The sequence below is a fragment of the Natator depressus genome, chromosome 10 (assembly GCF_965152275.1).
Source record: "Natator depressus isolate rNatDep1 chromosome 10, rNatDep2.hap1, whole genome shotgun sequence".
NCBI lineage: Eukaryota > Metazoa > Chordata > Testudines > Cheloniidae > Natator > Natator depressus.
In genome coordinates this window covers 53,438,185-53,444,184 of record NC_134243.1, presented here as the reverse complement: position 1 = coordinate 53,444,184, position 6,000 = coordinate 53,438,185, and positions in this window count along the sequence as shown.

Sequence of the window (6,000 nt, the reverse complement as noted above, 5' to 3'; positions counted from 1 at the left end):
TGCAAACTGTCTTGGTTGACACACAGTATTAAAGAATCTAATAATTTTTTGTGTAAACTCAGATTTTGAATATATTTGAGGACAGTGGATCTGCTTGAAAAGAGAGGTTGTATCCATTAAGTACACGGTTTGCTCTATTCCAAACCCCCATTTATGGTCATGCTACACAAACTAGGCACTCACTCTCTTTGCACTCAGTTCTGAAGTCCTGCCCATCTAACAAGACTCCCACTGGAGTTAAAAAAGGACTTGAATAATGAGCACTGGGCCTGCATTGTGAAGCAACTGATATGAACAGTGCTCAGTCATGATGGGAGGAGACTCCTAAAGAAACAAATACTGCACCTTTATAATTCCCACCTAAGTTTAAGTTCCTTGTTGAGGCTCATTGTACCTTCTATTTGGCAGGCTGGGAGGTATTGCACTCCGAGCCTTGATGCCATTTATATTGGGAACACAGCCACAACCTAGCAGAATTCATACAGTGAACTTCAAGAGTTCATCCCAGGGCGCCAACCTGGGGAAAATGCGATCCGGGTGCTCTCTTACGTGCAAAAGAACACTTCCATTTACAGCAGATGGTATATGGTTCACAAAAATAAAAGTAAATGTTTGTTCTGTGAATATTAATACACAGTGAAGCAAATTGGGAAAAACACCCCAGTGTTTTATAACCAGTACACAGATGGAACTCTTCACACAGGCTGTCTCACTAGTAATAAAATGATCAAATAAGGAAGAAGAAACATTCTTCTGGATACCTGTTGCATCTGAGATCTGACTTTTTATCTGACACAAGAAAGCAGAATGAAAACCACAAAGGTAAGCCATTTTTTTTAAAGTAGGAAGAAAATAGCCATTTCTATTTTACTCATTTAGCTACTGCTAAAATAATCTTGTTATGGAAACACACGCATAGAATCATAGAACTGGAAGGGACCTCGAGAGGTCATCTAGTCCAGTCCCCTGCACTCAAGGCAGGACTGAATATTATCTAGAACATCCCTGACAGGTGTTTGTCCAACCTGCTCTTAAAAATCCCTAATGATGGAGATTCCACAACCTCCCTAGGCAATTTATTCCAGTGCTTAACCACTCTGACAGTTAGAAAATTTTTCCTAATGTCCAACCTAAACTGCCCTTGCTGCAATTTAAGCCCATTGCTTTTTTTCCCTATCCTCAGAGGTTAAGAACAAGTTCTCTCCCTCCTCCTTGTAACCACCTTTTATGTACTTGAAAACTGTTATGTCCCTTCTCAGTCTTCTCTTCTCCAGACTAAACAAACCCAATTTTTTCAATCTTCCCTCAGAGGTCATGCTTTATAGACCTTTAATCATTTTTGTTGCTCTTCTCTGGACTTTCTCCAATGTGTCCACATCTTTCCTGAAATGTGGCACCCAGAACTAGGCACAATACTCCAGTGGAGGCGTAATCAGCACAGAGTAGAGCGGAAGAATTACTTCTTGTGACTTACTTACAATACTCCTGCTAATAAATCCCAGAATGATGTTTTCTTTTTTGGCAACAGCATTACACTGTTGACTCATATTTAGCTTGTGATCCACTATGACCCCCAGATCCCTTTCTGCAGTACTCCTTCCTAGGCAGTCATTTCCAATTTTGTACATGTGCAACTGATTGTTCCTTCCTAAGTGAAATACTTTGCATTTGTCTTTATTGAATTTCACCCTATTTACTTCAGACCATTTCTCCAGTTTATCCAGATCATTTTGAATTTTAATCCTATCCTCCAAAGCACTTGCAACCCCTCCCAGCTTGATATCGTCCACAAACTTTATAAGTATACTCTCTATGCCATTATCTAAATCATTGATGAAGATATTGAACAGAACCGGACCCAGAACCGATCCCTGCAGGACCCCACTCGTTATGCCCTTCCAGTATGACTGTGAACCACTGATAACTACTCTCTGGGAACGATTTTCCAACCAGTTATGCACCCACCTTATAGTAGCTCCATCTAGGTTGTATTTCCCTAGTTTGTGTATGAGAAGGTCATGCGAGACAATATCAAAAGCCTTACTAAAGTCAAGATATACCACATCTACCACTTCTCCCTATCTACAAGGCTTGTTACCCTGTCAAAGAAAGCTATCAGGTTGGTTTGACGTGATTTGTTCTGGACAAATCTATGTTGACTGTTATTTATCACCTTATTATCCTTTTAGGTGTTTGCAAATTGATTGCTAAAGTATTTGCTCCATTATCTTTCTGGGTATAGAAGTTAAGCTGACTACTCTGTAATTCCCCGGGTTGTCCTTATTTCCTTTTTTATAGATGGGCACTATATTTGCCCCTTTCCAGTCTTCTGGAATGTCTCCCATCTTCCATGACTTTTCAAAGGTAATTGTTAATGGCTCAGATACCTCCTCAGTCAGCACCTTGAATATTCTAGGATGCATTTCATCGGGCCCTAGTGATCTGAAGACATCTAACTTGTCTAAGTAATAAAAATATAAAATATAAAAAATATAAAACAGCAAACAATACAAATTTACCATATTCGGATAAGTGATAGGTACATAAAGTATTCTTATGTATAAGCTATATTAAAAGAAACTGGTTAACTAATGTTCGGTAAAAAAGTAATGTTGTGACAAAGCGGGAATTTTCTGTAATATTTTTAGAATTCCTCTGTGTGCCTCAGTTTTTGTCTGTACTTTTCTTTGCTACTAAGTGGCTGCAGAAGGGTTAAAGCTGCAGGGGCGGAGCAGGAGACATGAAGTTTTGGGTCACCTAACCGCCTGGGAATAAATAGGTCCTTAAAGGACTGGCTGAAGCCAACCCATATCAATGGAGGATCCAGAAGGACAATAGCAGCCCCAGGGACTGAACAATTAACATCTAATAGGAAACTCTGGCAGGCGGAGCATGTGAACTCAGCATGGCTGTGGGAAGAGAGTGAACTGAGAGGTGACAGGAGGGGTATTAAGTTGGCTTTTGAGAGACTGAGCAGCTCTCACCTGGGACTGACCAAGACAGAGGGAGAGGGCCAAAAATGGATTCCATGACAGCTTGGCTGGGCAGAAAGCTGGCTTGGCTAAGATGGACTATACTAACCTCAGGACTTCCCGATGCTGCGATCCAACTGAACTAAACCCCTACTCTGTTTTGAAAAGACTGCCTAGTGTCACTGCAAATACTTGTGGAGGTGCACTGGTCCCTGAAGAGAGTCTATCTCAGTTGGACTTGCTGTACAGAGCTCATGGTTTGAAGCAGGAGTACTGGAGCCCAGAGGCCCAGTCTCTGAGGCATTGTGACCATGTGACCTACCATTAAGGAAGAGTGGGACCCTTTGGGGGTGTGGCACACTGAAGGGGTTCCTCCAAGGGACTGTTTAAAAGCTAGGACATAGCACAGATCGTGTGGCTCCATGACACCTCTATGGTTAGAATCCTAGGTAAGAGCAGAACCAGCCTCAGCCTTTTTGGGTGGGCTGCAAAATGATTTTTCCGGTTTCACCCACCAGTATAAACAGCTTCTATTCCCCATCAAACCACTATTCCTGGAGTAGACCTCAGCATTTTGGGGAGAGTCAGTGAGGTGATTTTTGGGGGTTCCCCATAATTTTTATTTGATTTAGAATATGTATCAAAGTGCCTGTCAAAGGGTCTGGGTGCCTTCAGCACCTTAAGCATAGAATCATACTCTCGTGCCCAATGACAAGAATAAACTCCATCAGCTTCCCCAGAGCAGACAGAACCAGCTGGAGAAAAACCACCAAACAAAGCCATGCCCCCATGCAAATCCCCACACTCACCACAGCCCTCCCTGCACAAAGCCAAGACAAAAAACAAACATCTTTACAGCATTGCTTAAGGTCAACAGATTTGAGCTATTTTGGACCAAGGGGAAACCTAAATCTGAATGCTCCTTCTGAAGAACATCCTGCTAACAGCTCCCTCTGCTTTAAATTGAAGGCTCACATGTCTGAGCTAGGGTTTGCAGGCAAACCACCACCATCTTATGATTAGCAGCTGAACAAACTAGCAATATCAGCATGGTCACCTGTTTCAAGGGTACCTTTGCTCATAGTCCCACAAGCTGGGTAACAAAATAAGACTCCACAGATGTAAAACCAAACTGGCTCTTCATAAAGAGACCTATTTACGGAAATGCTGCAACTGCAGAATGATTTCCTGGTGCCGCTCCCAAGCTCTTCCCTTCTGTAACCTGTGCTGCTCTCTCCAGTTCCAAGCAGGCCTCTACATATTCCCTTGTAAGAATTGTGTCTTTTGTGCAGGCTTCTGCTGGGGCCAGAGGTTACTAGTACATGGCCCATACTAGGAACAGAACCTCTACTTCCATCCCATTGTGACCTGTTAGGCCTCAATCCTTCAAATATGCCAATCTTTGAATAGGCCCCCACTTCTTGTTTGTGCTGCTGCTGTTTGTGAGGGACTTGCTTCCAGCCGGTTGATGCCACATTCTGCTGGGTGCTACCCTTTTGGTTTGCTATATTGTTCCTATATCTAATTTCTGCTGACTTCATCAGGCAAGACGATGGCTGAGGCCCTATGTGCTCCTGGTCCTCACCTTGACTCCTTCAGTCTGAACATGCTGTCTGCACTACTCCGCAGTTGTCTTTGGTTTTGTCTCCACCGGTGTTCTGAGTCTATAGCTAGCTCATAGAGTCTGCATCCCACTGCAGATTGGACTTTTGCCTCTTGCTATTACTTTATTGCTATTGTCTATTGGATGGCTGGACCCAGACCTGCTCACCTATTCATAGTGGCCTCAGCTTCTCTGCTCCTTTGTTGTAGCTTCTGCTTGCTTTCCTTGGGTATTTTCTTAACTGTTTGTGGGCTGTCCATTTTTCCTCCATTGGGTTTCAGCAGACTATCCTTCATGGGAAGCAGAATTTTGATTTTCCCCAGCCTTAAGCCCCTATGCTGAGCTTCTCTCTAGTCTCTAGGGGGTGCATTGCAATGGTCCAACCTTGCCAGGTAGGGATTCCTTCCCATCTGTTTTGGGTTTTCCATTAATCTCTTTGCTGTCTATTGCTAGCACTGACTTCCTTTTGTTTTCTGAGTAGCCAGGGACAGACATGTTCAAATACACACTTGTCACTGCATTGTTTGATTTCTGCTGCAGTGTACTGTGGCCCATTGTCTGAACACAGCATGTCAGGTATGCCAGGCCTTGCAAAATGCACCTTCAGTTTCTTGATCTCAGTTCTTGCTTGGATCCTTCTGTCAAGGTTCCTCCCCCACTCTGAACTCTAGGGTACAGATGTGGGGACCTGCATGAAAAACCTCCTAAGCTTATCTTTACCAGCTTAGGTCAAAACTTCCCCAAGGTACAAAATATTCCACCCTTTTGTCCTTGGATTGGCCGCTACCACCACCAAACAAATACTGGTTACTGGGGAAGAGCTGTTTGGACACGTCTTTCCCCCCAAAATACTTCCCAAAACCTTGCACCCCACTTCCTGGACAAGGTTTGGTAAAAAGCCTCACCAATTTGCCTAGGTGACTACAGACCCAGACCCTTGGATCTTAAGAACAATGAACAATCCTCCCAACACTTGCACCCTCCCTTTCCTGGGAAATGTTGGATAAAAAGCCTCACCAATTTGCATAGGTGACCACAGACCCAAACCCCTGGATCTGAGAACAATGAAAAAGCATTCAGTTTTCTTACAAGAAGACTTTTAATAAAAATAGAAGTAATTAGAAATAAGAAATCCCCCCTGTAAAATCAGGATGGTAAATACCTTACAGGGTAATTAGATTCAAAACATAGAGAACCCCTCTAGGCAAAAACCTTAAGTTACAAAAAAGATACACAGACAGAAATAGTTATTCTATTCAGCACAATTCTTTTCTCAGCCATTTAAAGAAATCATAATCTAACACATACCTAGCTAGATTACTTACTAAAAGTTCTAAGGCTTCATTCCTGGTCTAACTCCGGCAAAGACAAAATGTAGACAGACACACAAACCCTTTGTTTCTCTCCCTCCTACCAGCTTTTGAA